This window comes from Mandrillus leucophaeus, unplaced genomic scaffold, assembly GCF_000951045.1.
Source record: "Mandrillus leucophaeus isolate KB7577 unplaced genomic scaffold, Mleu.le_1.0 Scaffold210, whole genome shotgun sequence".
NCBI lineage: Eukaryota > Metazoa > Chordata > Mammalia > Primates > Cercopithecidae > Mandrillus > Mandrillus leucophaeus.
This window is the reverse complement of record NW_012102144.1, coordinates 2,506,967-2,522,404: the sequence shown is the minus strand read 5'-3', so window position 1 is coordinate 2,522,404 and position 15,438 is coordinate 2,506,967. Positions and strand designations below refer to the sequence as shown.

The 15,438-nt window shown below is 36.9% G+C and overlaps 1 protein-coding gene across 1 annotated transcript in view; it reads left to right on the top strand.

The window, feature by feature from the left end:
* The window catches only part of MAGI1 (membrane associated guanylate kinase, WW and PDZ domain containing 1), a 741,784-nt gene that overhangs the window by 479,745 nt on the left and 246,601 nt on the right, over positions 1–15,438 (top strand). The window lies entirely within an intron of this gene.

Genomic DNA, 15,438 nt, shown 5'->3' with positions numbered 1-15,438 from the left:
TCACCATGTATAAGGTGAGCTATGATTTATGTTTCACAAAGTAAGGTAATAGTCCAGGCAAGGAGTTTTATGCCAAATGAAAAAATCATGAGACTAGACAACAATGCTTTTTGTTTAGGTGTGATTTGGAGCCAGAGTATGGGCTCAGATAACTGTAAACACATTTTTATCCATGGGACTCTCCGATGGAGCACTGGAAGGTGCTGAGGGAAGCAGGAAGCTTCTTTGTTATTCTGTAGTTTTATTCATTGAGGAACTTGGAGCAGCCCTGGAACCCTCCTCATAAATGCCAGCAGCATCCCCCATATTTGTGACAACTCCGAGCAGAAAACCACTTCGCATTTCTGCAGTGTGCCCCTTCAGGAGCATTGAAGTGTGGAATCTCTATTTCCCTCTTGCCAGGGGAAAAGTGAGCTTCCCTGTCAGTGAGCTTATGAGAGGGACCTGGAAATTCCTGACCATGACAATTCCTGTTCTCTTGGGGGCTCTGTCTGATCCCAGGGAAGCGTGCATTCACTGTCCATCCTTGCTGGAAATCTTCTTTGGGTGGACCTCATGGGGAAGACAGTGGTTTTGAGATTTGCTGGGGAATGGGTTTGGTAGTGTAATTTTGGGGGTGATTTATTAACAATCCCCTTGTTAACAAAGATCTAAAGCCATTTTCTCCATTGTAGCTTTTGTCAGTAATAAAAGTGACATTGTGATCGGTGGATTGTGCCATTTATTACAAGGTGTTGTTTATTCTAGTCCATGCCAGGTACTTCTGTTGATACTCTACCTTACTTACCTTTTTCTGTCTTGCTTTTTCTTTTTCTTTTTTTTTTCTTATTTATTTATTTATTTATTTATTTATTTGTTTGTTTGTTTATTTATTTTTTGAGACACAGTCTCACTCTGTCTCCCAGGCTGGAGTACAGTGGCATGATCATAGCTCAGTGCAGCCTCCAACTCCTGGGCTCAAGTGATCCTCCCACCTCAGCCTCCAAAGTAGCTGGAACTACAGACACGTGCCACCATCCCTGACTCTTTTTTATTTCTGTTTTTCATCTTATGTATTTTATGTATGCTTCTCCTTAGAGCTTATCTAGAGCCATTTTTTTAAAGCTTTAAGATCGGTTCTGAAATTCTTAATGCTGCACTAGACAGGGCAGCTGGCATTCATCACTCTTTGTCAGTAGAGAGCCTATGTACTTTACAAATATTGTTTGATTAGTTGTACTATGATGCTAGTGGTAGTTATTACTGTCATTACATATGAGGTAAAACGGGAGCAGAGAGACTGAATAACTCATCTGACACCATGCTTTCTAATTTAAAAATTAATAACTTTTTAAAAAAAAATCAAGTCCTGTTTATCAAGTATGCCCAGTGTGTCAGGAACTCTGTTAAACACATTACTTACATTATTGCCTTTAATCCTCTTAATGTTTTGAAGTGTAAGCTATTATTATATCCATTTTCCAATGAAGAAAATGAGATTTAGAGAGGCTCAGGTACATACACTTACAGAGCTGAGTTTGATTTCAGTCTGATGGATCCCAAAGTTATTATCTTAAACCACTGCATTTTACAGCCATTTGTACTATTAGTTTTCTTTGGCACAATGGTGTATGTAATGGAAAAGAGAACCACTGGAAAGGCCCTTCAGCATCTTCAGGCCACCTTTCAGAGCCCATTCAGCATAGTACACTTGGACTCATGCCCTGCCCCTGTGTGTCATTAGCGCTTGTCTTGTTGAGTCTAGAACATTCAGATGTGATGGGCTTTCACGTGTGGTGGACCTGAGAGGCTGGCAGGCTCTACCACTTACCAGTTTTGTTGGCTTGGGCAGGTTACTCATGCTTCCTGTGACTCAGTTTCCTCATTATCTTTACTGATGTTTACAAGAAGTATGGATGCACCCAGCCATGAGCTTGACACTTCATAGGCCCTCTGTTAAGATTGATTGTTCTTCCTTACCCCTTTCCCTTCCCTTTCTAGCATGACTTCCCAAACACTCTTTTCAATTTCTCTTTAGGCTTTGAGGCCTTATTTATACGAAGATTCTTTTTTTTCTTTAAACAAGCTAAGTTTTAAAAAACTGACTTTCCAGCATTTGTTGAGTAACAACCCAACACTAGATGCCAGGCAAGAATATAGTGAAGATTAATAATTGGATGATTTAGCCAATAATAGGCATGCTTGAAACAGCACATTTTTTGCCTTTTCCCAGCATCAGCTAATTCCCCAATGTTCTGTGTCTTTGTATTTCTTATTATACATTGTTAACCCTAATTGCCATTGTATAGTTGCTGAGTGGATAGAGTCCTATTGGAGAAAAAATGGGGAAAAAATTACAAATGTAAAAGCTTGTAACACTGGACTTCATTTATGTGTGTCTGCTAATAGATTCAAATAAACATGGTTTGGCTGGTGTTCTTTATTCTAAGGTTCTCAGGGATGTTGAAAAAGGGAAAGCCAAAGGAGTTTTAGATTAAATTTAATTAGAGTTGTGGTAATTTATAATCTTATGAAAACATGTTAGACCAGACCTCACCACTTAATAATAACGTCTGTCATTAATTGAGCACTTACTGTATGCACCAGGCAGTGTGCTAAGTGATTTACAAGCTTTGTCTCTGTTAACCTTCTCTGAACCCTGCAGGGGGTAGTGTTATCAGACCTGTATTCTGTATTCTGCAGTATGAGTGCAGCAATTGAGGTGTGGAGAGCTTAGGTAGTGGCATCTCCAAGGAGGCACAGTTTAATAATGATGGAACTCAGATTCAAACCTAGTTCTAACCACCTCCAGAGTCCAAGCTCTTGGTTTATTTTTCTGCCTACCATCACCTTAAAGACCGTATTTAAAAATTAACATATTAAATTGTAAAAAAGAGTCTCCTCCTAATAACATATGGATTAGTCTTTGGCTGAGTGTAGGGTACTAATATATCTATTTGGCAGTCATGTTAATTTATTTAATTGCTTTATAATTTTAGCTGACATTTTTCATCAAGATTTGTTGCAATTATAAAGCAATTTCCATGACAATTTATGAAGGTACATGAAAGTTTTCACAGTATCCTTACCATGTATTATTTATTTTAAGGAAAGGATGTTTTAGTTTCCCAAGAATCATTTGAGTCAAGAGAATGAGGAATAATATATTTTTAAAAATTTCCTTGTATCAAATGTGTTCAATAAACATAAGTAAAATTTCTGGCTTCTGTAGTGGATTGTGTGTATTTCTTCTGTGGTCCAAGTAAGGAAATTTCACCAGTTGTGTTCTGATTCCCCTGCCTAGTTTGTGTTGGGGAAGGAACTGCCCAAAATTTAAACAAGAAAATGTCAGTTGTGTTATTTTCACTACAATATGAATAAAGTAGACTTTTAAAAGGATCAATGACATATTTTTCTATTGCATTTAAAATTAACCAATAACACATCACTATTTTTAGGAAATATATGCAAATGTATTTAGGGGTAAACACATTTCAGTCTGATAAATGTGTGATGCAACTTATGCTCAAATGACTACAAAGCATTAAAAATGGTTAAAAATATATTATGTATGGGAAGAGGGAGAGAGAGAACAAATGACAAGCTGGTATGTTAATAACCGGCAAGTCTGAGTAAAATGTGTATGGTATTATTTGTACTATTCTTGTTCTTGCACTGTTCTGTAAATTTGATATTTTCTATAAAAGGAAAATTAACCTATACTAAAAAAAAAAAATAGTCAACCGATTATAGTTTGGGAGAAAGGGGATTATATGTGAATGTTATGTTTTTGTCTCTCTTCCCCCTCATTTATATCAGTGTTTTTAGCCTATAATTGAGATTTTGTTACTACCTTGATAGACTATGTTCATTAAAGTGCAGAGTGACTAGCCTGAAACATGTTGTGCACATATTAAAACAAGAATGTAGCACTTACAGAATACCAAGTTTATGCTAAGTGTTTTCGTTATAGTTTCCCATTGAATACTTGTAGAAATCTTATAAAGGAAGTAATTACTACTAGTATCTTCACTGATGAGGAAACTGAGGCTAATAAAGTTAAGTGACTTGGCTTACAATTATCAAATAGGACTGCACACTCAGTCAGGTTGATTACTAGAACCCCCACTAATAACCACCACTGTTTCTTTCCTCAGACTATATATGTTTATATAATATATGTGTATATACCATATACACATAGTATATATACACATATACTGTACTGTATATACACATATATAGTATACTGTATAGTGTCATATATGTGTATATACTGTATATAGTATATATAGTATTCTATCTGCTGTATATACATATATAGTATATATGTGTGTATACATACGTGTATATATAATATATATACAGTATACATACATATACTATATATGTATATACAGTGCACTGTGTATACTGTACATACTATATGTGTACAGCATATACTATATATAAGCAGTATAAACAGTATACTATGTATATACTATGCACAGTATACATATATACTATGTATGTATATACAGTACAGTGTATACTGTACATACTATATATGTATATGTACTGTATATACTATTTATGTATACACAGCATATACATATACTGTGTATACTGTCTATACATATATAGCATATATGTATGTATACTGTGTATACAGTATAGTATACTGTTTATACTGTATATGTACTACATACACATGTGTATACACACATATACCATATATGTATATATAGCATAGATAGAATACTGTATATATACTATATACTGTATATACACACATGTACTATACTATATATACACTATGTATACAGTATATATGCACTATATACATGTAGATACGATATATAGTATATAGCATATATACTATATATGCATCATATATATGCATATGTAGTATTTAAATACATAGTACATATACACATATATAGTCTGAGGAAAGAAACAATAGTGGTTATTAGTGGGGGTTCTAATAACCAACCTGACTGTATACTGTATATGGTATATTCTGTATAGTATATGTATAGTATATATAGCATATGTATACAGTATATAGTGTATATATATTATATGTACACATAGTATATACATATAGAATACTATACAATATGCTATATACTATATACTATATGCGATATGTATATGTACATACTGTATACAATATGCTATATAGTATATAGTATATATATGTATGCACAGTATAATATACAAATATATATACATAGTCTGAGGGAAGAAACAATGGTCATTATTAGTACATCTATATAGTTACATATACACATACATGAATATATCAAGACAGTAAGTTAGGAAAAATGATTTTAAATGGATCCTGAGTATCTGCTAGTTGGATTCTAGGTGAGCATAAAATTATGTTAATAATTATTATTTGTCATTAACATACATTGAATACTTGCCCCGTGCTAGATTTGCTAGATTTTATTCTTTTGTTTTTTTTTGAGACAGAGTCTCGCTCTGTCGCTCAGGCTGGAGTTCAGTGGCGCGATCTCGGCCCACTGCAAGCTCCGCCTCCCGGGTTCACACCATTCTCCTGCTTCAGCCTCCCAAGTAGGTGGGGACTACAAGCGCCCGCCACTACGCCCGGCTAATTTTTTGTATTTTTTATTAGAGACAGGGTTTCACTGTGTTAACCAGGATGGTCTCGATCTCCTGACCTCATGATCTGCCCACCTCGGCCTCCCAAAGTGCTGGGATTACAGGCGTTAGCCACTGCGCCGGGCCTAGATTTTATTCTGTAGTAGTGTTATAACTCATTTAACCCTCACAGTGATCCTATGATATAAGTGCTTTTATTCTCCATATTCAAAGAAACTGAAGCATGGAAGGTTAAACAACTTGCTATAGATACCACAACTAAGGTAGAGCTGTGCTGTGCCATTCTAGAAGTTTCATTCTAAATCAGTGGCTTATACTGCCTATTATTTAAACTTCCAAAAAATATAAAAACAAAAAAATAGGAAAAAGAATAAGTAATTAAGCATTCTTTTTCTTGGGGAAGGGGTGTCACTTTTTAATTCTCTCTTCTGTAGTGTAATTATATCCTAGTCTTAGATCCCATCAAAGCCACCACAGTACACAACTCTGGGGGGAACTATTCCGTTTCTAATCTGTGTGAATAGTGCCCTTGGTGACTGACTGCATGGCCTTATGCAGAGGCCATGTTTCAGTAGCAGATACTCAGCTAGATATAAAACCTCAAAAATAGGGAGAATCAAACTGCCATTCATCTTGGAGGCAAATGGCTCAACCATGCTTTCTAAATGTGTTGAGATGGTGCCTTACTTATTGCGGGTAATATCCATGAATACTTGATCATCAGAAACCTAATCCAATCTGGTTACAAGATCTCTCCATTCTTAATTCAGCTTATTACAGGATGGAGATAGTATTAGAATTGGATCTTACAGGGTAGTGACTCTTGTTTTTTTTTTCTATCTGTCAATCAGTTGATGCATCTGTTCATTCAGTCATTCTCCATTAATCTACTTCTCTGCCCATTGACCAAATGTATATTGAAAACAACTGTGAGCAGGTCACCCCATGTTGGGTGGTCAGCATTTAGAGGTAAACTGGGCAAATTTCCTGCTCTCAGGGAGTTTCCAGTGTAGTGGGAAGACGAGAGGCATTTACAATAGAATTTGATGAACTCTGTGATAGGATGAGGCCAGGACTATAAGATGTACAAGGAGGGGTACTGAGCTAGGTCTTGAGACCAGTGAATCAGTGTGACACAAAAAGTGAAATAAATACCAAAGAAGAGGCCAAAAAAATTTTTAAAAAAATTTTAAAAAGGGCATGGGACCTCTTTCCCAGGAAGAATCAGGAAACATGTACCTGTGTGATCTGGGCATGGAACTTAACATATCTAAGCCTATTTTTTCTTTAAAAAGTAATTTGTGTATTAGGGGAACAATAGACACATTAAGCATCCTAAACTCCCAGGCCCAATCCCAAGATAATGTAGTCCTGTGGGTGGGACTTGCTCCTTAAGACCTTGACCTCTTAAGTGTTGAGAGATCACTTCTGGTTTTGAATCTCCAGAAATATTTAAAAACTGAAAACCGGTGCTACAACAAATGTTAGGACTTGGTTTTAATGGTTACAACTTAATTAATGCTTTTAAATATACTCAGCAATGTAGTATCATTGTGCTATTCACTAATTGCCATATGTATAATACATTAACTCAAATATGCCAAAGATGGTATAGTCTGGCAATTGTCCTCAGGTTTAAATATCTTTTATTCCTTCTAATGTGTCTTTGTACTGTAGACATAACTTTATTTGAAGAGAACAACAGAATTCTAAATTGGAGGCCCTTCATGAATAGAGGACCTGGGGCAAATGACCTCCTTGCCCTGCCCCTCCTTGCCACCCTTGATACGTGTGGGATGCAATGGGATGATTCCTTTGGACCAAGGTGTGGCTGCTTCAGACCCAGATTCAGTTGCTTCAGTTAAAGGGAGAAGCTTAAGGAGGGTAAGGAACAAGTCTCCAGGGACCATCTAAGGAAGCAACAGGGGCTCTGCCAGAACCCTAGTCTTTTAGCAGGGCCCTTTCTTTTTACTGTATTTCTAATTACTCCCATCACTAGAAGGAAAACTCTTTATTCCTTGGACCATTCCTTCTGAGGTTGCCATCTTTGAAGTTGGGACTTCTCTACTCTTGTGACCTGCTTTTAAAAGCAGGGCCAAGGCCAGGTACAGTGGCTCATGCATGTAATCCCAGCATTTTGGGGGGCCTAGGTGGGTGGATCACTTGAGGTCAGGAGTTCCAGATCAGCCTGGTCAACATGGTGAAACCCCATCTCTACCAAAAATACAAAAATCAACCAGGCATGGTGGTGGGCACCTGTAATCCCAGCTATTCAGGAGGCTGAGGCAGGAGAATTGCTTGAACCTGGTAAGTGGAGGTTGCAATGAGCTGAGATTGACTCACTGTACTCCAGTCTGGATGACAGAGTGAGACCCTGTCTCAAAACAAAAACAAACAAACAAAAACCAACCCAACAAAAAACAAGTAGGGCCATTCTATTGTTGTCTTAAGTGCTTCGCTTTGAAAAGTGAGACAAAAATGGGTTATACTGGAAATGAAATCATTTCCAAGGTCACCAAGCTGCTGACCTATAAAAGATTTATGACTTTGACTTTCTAATCATTGTTCCTGTACCTAAATGAACGTGATATTTTTCTCCTTTCTCATCCCATAGGATAAGATTACAAACAGACCTTATAGAATTATTGGAGTTGCAGTCTCTATATTCTTTAGATTTCATCAGTTGACTTGAGGGATACATATTCCTTATTTCCATCTTGAAATGACTTTACACAGTCTCAAGTTCACTTAATGAGTGACTTGGGGGAAAAAAAGATAAATCTGTTTCAGTGGAATTTTGAAAAAAATGTTGCCTGAGTTGTAGGTAAAGTGTTCTTTAAATGTGTAATATGACTGGATATAAGACATCATGTGAAATAATCTGGTAGACTGAAATTCTGTTCGAATTCTATCAGTGTTGCCTGCCTGACCCTAGCTAATTTTGGGAATCTAGATGGCTTTTTCCCCAGTGGATAGAAGTTTGTGGCTAATACAGGTTTCATTAACTTTTTTGTTTGCTGTTCAATTCTAGTTCTCCCAGAGGCGAGCTATTGAAAGGTGGGCATTCAGCCTCATGCATTGCTTGAGAATTAGATACACCATACCAACCCACTTGAGTCAAGGATGCTGTAGGGGAATTTTGTAACTTCTTAGCTCACTGTTGAGTGGATCATTTACAAATCAAGAAATGGTTAGATATCTAAGGAACATGGAGTAGGTAAAAAAAACAAAAAACAAAAAACTTGTTGATATAATAATTGCTGTTTTGTTCTGAATTTGTATTATATACTTAAGGGTCTGACCTGTCCAGGCACATCAAAGTCTCTTTCCCTTCCTCTTCTTTTCTTATCTCCCTCTCTCCTTCTCTTCTTCCAGTTCCTTCCCCTTCTCTTTTTCCTTCCTTTCCTGCTACCTCAGACTGGTCCATTTCTTTCCCTTATTCCAGATTCTGGCAGTAGAATGCAACGATTCTAAACAATTACTTGTGCTAGTTATATCTGGGTTCTAACAGAGACTCTTTTAAAAAAATGAAGGAAGCGGGGCATGATGGCTCATGCCTGTAATCCCAGCACTTTGGGAAGCCAAGGTGGGCAGATCATTTGAGCCCAGGAGTTTGAGACCAACCTAGGCAACATGGTGAAACCCCATCTCTACAAAAAATACAAAAATTAGCCGGGCCAGGTGCAGCGGCTCATGCCTGTCATCCCAGTACTTTGGGAGGCTGAGGCAGGTGGATCACTTAAGGTCAGGAGTTCAAGACCTGCCTGGCCAACATGATGAAACCCCATCTCTACTGAAAATACGAAATTTAGCCTGGCATGGTGGTGGGCACCTGTAATTCCAGCTACTCAGGAGTCTGAGGCAGGAGAATCTCTTGAGCCTGGGAGGTGGAGGTTACAGTGAGCAAAGATCATGCCACTGTACTCCAGTCTGGGTGACAGAGCAAGATTCGATCTCAAAACTAAACAAACAAATAAATAAATAAATATCTGGGTGTGGTGGCATGCTGTAGTCACAGCTACTCTGGGGGCTAAGGTGGGAGGATCTTGCTCTGTCACCCAGGCAGGAGTACAGTGGCACAATCTTGGCTCACTGCAACCTACCAGTTTGGTTGCTTTAAGAACCCATATCAGTGTTGCCTAGGCCGATCTCGAACTCCTGAGCTCAATTGATCCACCCACCTCAGCCTCCCAGAGTGCTGGGATTATGGGTGTGAGCCACCACTCCTGGCCTAAGACTGCTTTTCCTAACAATTCTCTTGAAACCCAGATTCTGGTCGACACTGGTCGACACTGGTCGACCAAGAGAGGCTCTGGCACATAGTAGGTGCCCAAACTGCAAAAATACATCCATGTATCTGATGAGTAGAAATGCACATTTCTGTGCATTTCTGTGCTAATTGAAATAATCATTTAGGAGGCAGAGTTGAATGGATGCAAAGGAAGAGGGAAAGGGTGTTTTACATGTAACTACCCTGCACACAGTAGGACTTACTGGATCTCCTCTCTGGGTTGTGGGTAGAAGTGGACTTTCATTTCAGAGTTTGGTTCTGTAATTCTTTCATCAAAATATTTGTTGTTTCCTAGAGCAGTTGCAATTGAGATGTGTCTCCTGTATAAGTAATCCACCATTGAACCCGAGTTGGATAATGTATACTTTACTAATATAAGGCACACTTCTGGGCACACTAAAATAGTAAGTGTGATTGTAGACTTATTTTTTTCTCTCTCCTTCATTAACTCTGATCTGCTGAAAGCCCTTCAGCATGCTTTAAAAGTAGGTCAGACACTATAGAAGGGTCTGGTTGGCCTATAAGGACTGGTTTTTCTTTTATTGCCAACTCCTGGCTCTCCATCATTGAGTTTGTCTGTCTGCAGGAAGATGAGCACTTCCTTCAGTTGTGCATGGCCTACAGGGAGCACAATTACTTTCACATCATACTTCCCAGCAAGTATCAAATCTATAATTTCTGCCGCCTTTATTTATTCATCGTGACAGATTTTTTCAGGAGCTCATTTGGCTGGTATGTGAGTGTAGTGTAAAGTTTCACCGGTGAAAATTTTCAGAGATGCACATGGTGAGCATGCTGTCGAGAGCCCTAATTTGTGTTCTGAAGCCAGCAAGAGTCACAACACAAAATACAAAAGGATGATACCAGCACAGGTTCACTGTAAATTGCACAGTTTTAAGGATAAAGGGATGTGTTCCTGTAAAACAGGTCATTTATAGTGAAGTCTGGTCAAACAAATTTAAAGGGTCGTTATGACATCCCTTGTACAATCAATGTTTGAAGTTTCTGGAACTTTATCTTTGATAGAGCTGTTGCAGAATGGTTCTTCTCTCATTAGCCATCTTAAGTTGCATATTTTCATGGCATGAATCATTTTCAGGCGTAACAACTGGAAGCTTGCTGCTTTTGTGTTTTCTTGGAAAGCCTGTAAAAGAGCCCATTTGAGTACATTCCAGAAAGATGGTCATCTTTTGCACCTTGGAGGGAAGTCATGCTAGATAGTAACACATTAAGGAAAATGTTCCACATCTGTTCTATTTTCACTTCTTGTTGAAATTTACAGTCATAGGAATTCTGTTTATTCCCCATTTGCTGTTTGATTCTCCAGTTGACTAATAAAAGCCAGAGAGTTGTCAATGGAGTTTTTTGTTTTTTGTTTTTTTTTTTAAATAAGCAGCTCACTTCTTCACACATTTGTGGCAATTCAAGGTAAATCCAGTAGGAAAATAGCATTTCAAGTTGGTGGTTTTGGTTTTTTTTTTCTTATATGGTGGAAATCAAAGGTTCTTATAAGGAAGACACCCATCTCTATGAATAGATAAATAACAAGTGATTTATTGTTTGTCTTTGACATTATATGAAAGTCATCGTATTCCACAAGCCAGGAAAAACATCCACAGTAGCAACTCTGATAGCATTTCTCTGTTATTATTTTTAGGCCCTTGGCCAATTTAAAAAGCATCAGATAAATTGATTCACTTTTGTTTTGCTTGCCTTTCCCCAGCAGTGTTTGCTATTTCTTAAATAATCTTTATACATTAATGTCAATATCTAACTAAACATCATTATCCAGGCACAACTTTGCTGTAGAATCCAACATAGCTTAACATGTTATCATTGGAAGAGTGTTTTGCATTTTTATCAGTGTCTTCTTTCTCATATAACACCAATATTTCTTGATCCTCAGGTGCTTTTTTTTTTGCATTTGGGTGTTTTTAAACATAGATGTATATATTTAATGCCGTAGTTTTCTTTTTTCCTGAAAAGCCATAAATTGAAAGTTGTATCTTATAATTAATTACATCTTAGAACTAAGGAAATTTTGGTATTGTGAAAATTACAAAGTGCTATAATGTGAATGTATCACCCAAAATTCATGTGTTGAATCCTAATGGCCAGTATGTATTAAGAGATGGGGCCTTTCTGAGGTGATTCAGTCATGAGGGTGGAACCTTATAAACAGACTTGAGAGAGTGGGTTTCCTTTCTTCCAGTGTTCTGCCATGTGAGGACCCAGCGTTATCCCCTCCGGGGATGCTGTAACAGGGCGCTATCTTGGAACGAGAGACCAGGCCCTCAACTGACAAACTTGCCAGCGCCTGGATCTTGGAATTCCCTGCCTCCAGAACTACGATAAATAAATTTCTGTTCTTTATAAACTACTGTCTCAGGTATTTTCTTATAGCAGCACAAAGAAAGACAAGGCTCTTCCTTTTTGTTAGTTCTGCTTTAACTTTATATTCAGGCTTACAAGACGAGCATGTAGGAGGCTTTTCAGTTTCTTAGGGATTTTACCTACAATTAGAGTAACTTTCTGTTCAATGGCAATAATGCCTCCCTCTTATCTGCGCTCTGTGGTTCAATCTGCTAGACAGAAAATTTAATGCATGTTTCCAAATAATGCCTTAATTTTTTATTCCAAATAATTGTCAAAATTTTATTATGTAAATTGTCATATAAATTATTTTATTCAAAATGGAAGCAGCACCATGAATTTCAGTGTCCCCTTTGACCATCTCAACACTGTGCTATATCTATTTTTTGGTCTGGTAAGCATAGATTATCATTTTATAAATATTCACCTGAGATCTTTTTCTGGTTATTCATAATATGCATGAACCTGTAGAAAATATATAATAAATAGTACAGAAAGTATGTGTGTTTGGATGTGCATGAAGGGTATCACACTCTTCTCTGAAAGCTTGATAAAATCTGTCCATAACATATCTTGGCCTGATACGTATTTTTTTCTTTGCAGTAGCTAGGAAAAGGGAAGGAGGAGATAGTTCTTTAACTTCATTTTAGTTATAGTCATTGCTCTATCCACATTTTCTATTGCTTTTTAAGATAGTTTCATTAATTTGTTATTCTAGAAAATGATCCATTTTGTCTAGATTTTCAAATTAATTGGTATAAAGTTGTACATGGTATTATCTTATACATGAAAATAAAGCTTTTTAATATTTGTATTGCCTCCTTTTTTGCTCCTAAGGTTGATTATATATGATTTCTCCTTTCCCCACTCATGGCCTTATTTGCCAAAGGTTTTTCTATTTTAATAGTGCTTCCCTAGAAACAGTTTTTCTCTCGATTTTTTTCTTTATTGCCAACAGTGTCCAGTATAAATGTCTACCTTAATTTCATTATTTCTTCTTTCTACCTTTTAAAAATAGCTTTATTGAAATATAGTTCCCATACTACATAATTGACCTATTTTTAAAAACTCATTTTTTTTTAGAGTATTCTCAAGGTGTACAACTGTCACCACAAAATTATAGAATGTTTTTATCACCCTGAGAAAGAAACCCTATACCCATTAATAGTCACATCCCATTTCCTTCTAACTCCCACAGCTATAGGTAACTTCTGATTTACCTTCTGTCTCTATATATTCACCTATGGTATAGATTGCATATAAATAGAATAACACAATATGTGACATGTTGTGTCTTCTTTTACTCAGCGTAATGTTTTCAGGTTTATCCATGTTGTATCAGTATTTCATTCCTTTTTATTGCCCAGTAGTATCCTCTCATATGGCTGTGCCACATTTTATTCATTCATCAGTTGGTGAACATTTGAATTATTTCTACTTTTTGGCTATTATGAGTAATAATGCTGCTATAACGTTCATGTATATGTTTTTATTTCTCTTGGGTGTATACCGAGGGAATCATTTGGTCATTTCATAAATTTAACTTTTTGAGGAACTGCCAGACTGTTTTCCAAAGTGGCTAAACCATTTTATATTAGCATACAGGACACTTCCAATTATCAACATCTTTACTCACTTGTCCTTTTGATTAGAGCCATTTTAGTGGGTATGAATGGGATCTCATTGTAGTTTGGATATGTTGAGCATCTTCCCATATGCTTGTTGGCCATCTGTGTATTGTCTTTGGAGAAATGCCTATTGAATTCCTTTGCCTATTTTTATTGGATTATTTGTCTTTTTATTGTTTAGTTGAAGTTTTTCCCATATTCTAGATACAAGCACCTTATCAGATAAATGCTTCACCAGTATTTTCTTTCATTCCATGGGTTTCTTTTCACTAACTTGGTAATACTGTTTTCAGCACAAAAGTTGAAAATTTTAATACAGTCTAATCTAATTTTTTTTTTTTTTATTTTTGCTTTTGGTGTTACCCAGGATAAAAAAGATTTACTCCTTTGTTCTCTTTTAAGATTTTTATAATTTTAGATATCACATTTAGGTCCATGATGCATTTTGAATTATCTTTGTGTTTGGTGTGGAGGTAGGGGTCCAGCTTCATTCTTTTGCATGTGGATATCCAGTTATCCCAACACTGTTGAATTTTCTACTTTTGTTTTTGAATCTATTTCATTTTAATTTTTATAGCATCATGCATACAAAGCATAATTAATTTCTGCCTTTCTTATTCTCTAATAAATGCATTTAAGGCTATAATTTCCTTCTGTGTGGGCATATGGGTATATCCCGCAGATTTTATTATGAATTTTTGCTTCCCCTTTGACTGTTAATGGCTGTTCTTATTGCATTTTAGTCAGTGAATGTGGCCTGTGTTATGTGAGTTAAATTTTATCCAAAGGATATTTCTGTTAAAAAACAAACAAACAAACAAGCAAACAAACAAACAATAAAACCCCTTTCTAACCCCATGGATGTATTCTACCTCTTTATTATATCCAACAGAGCTATATGCTTGGTATGTGCTCAGTAAATATTTGTGGAAAGACATATGCAGAGCAAGCATTTAGAGGGAATTCACACCTAAGAGTTAGCAGTGTTGATGTGCCAGTAATAATACTTAGCACTTTCTCTGTGCCGGGAACTCATCTAAGTACGATGCCCTCTATTCACCCAGTTAGTCTTCATCACAGTTCCATGAGGCAGGAACTCTTTTTACTCCCATTCTCCAGGTGAAAAAGTAGAGTCATTGTAAGGTCATGTTTGCCCAGTGGTTCACACTGAGAAAGCCAGAGGTGGAGTTTTGAACTGGTCTGGCCCCAGATCCCACTCTCATAACCCGTATGTTCTACTGCCTCGCAAGTGGTCACTTTTCCACAACATTTAATCTGATTCTTAAACATTTCTCTAATTACTTTGAATGTGTTCAGTGAGAGAAACTCTCGACCTTTTTCTCACAGTTATTTTTCAAAAATTGCTAGTAAAGAAGTGTCTACATTTCACTGCCTCTCTAAACTGCGCTCTCAAGGCACTGCAGCCATAGCTTGCCCTTGGGCTCTATAAGCCCGGCACCCATGAAGCTGGCTAGCCCAGGACGTACTGGTTTTAATTTTGTGTGTGCGACAAAAGAGACTTTCAAAGAAATGCAACTAAGCATCTCTCCTGGCTCATGC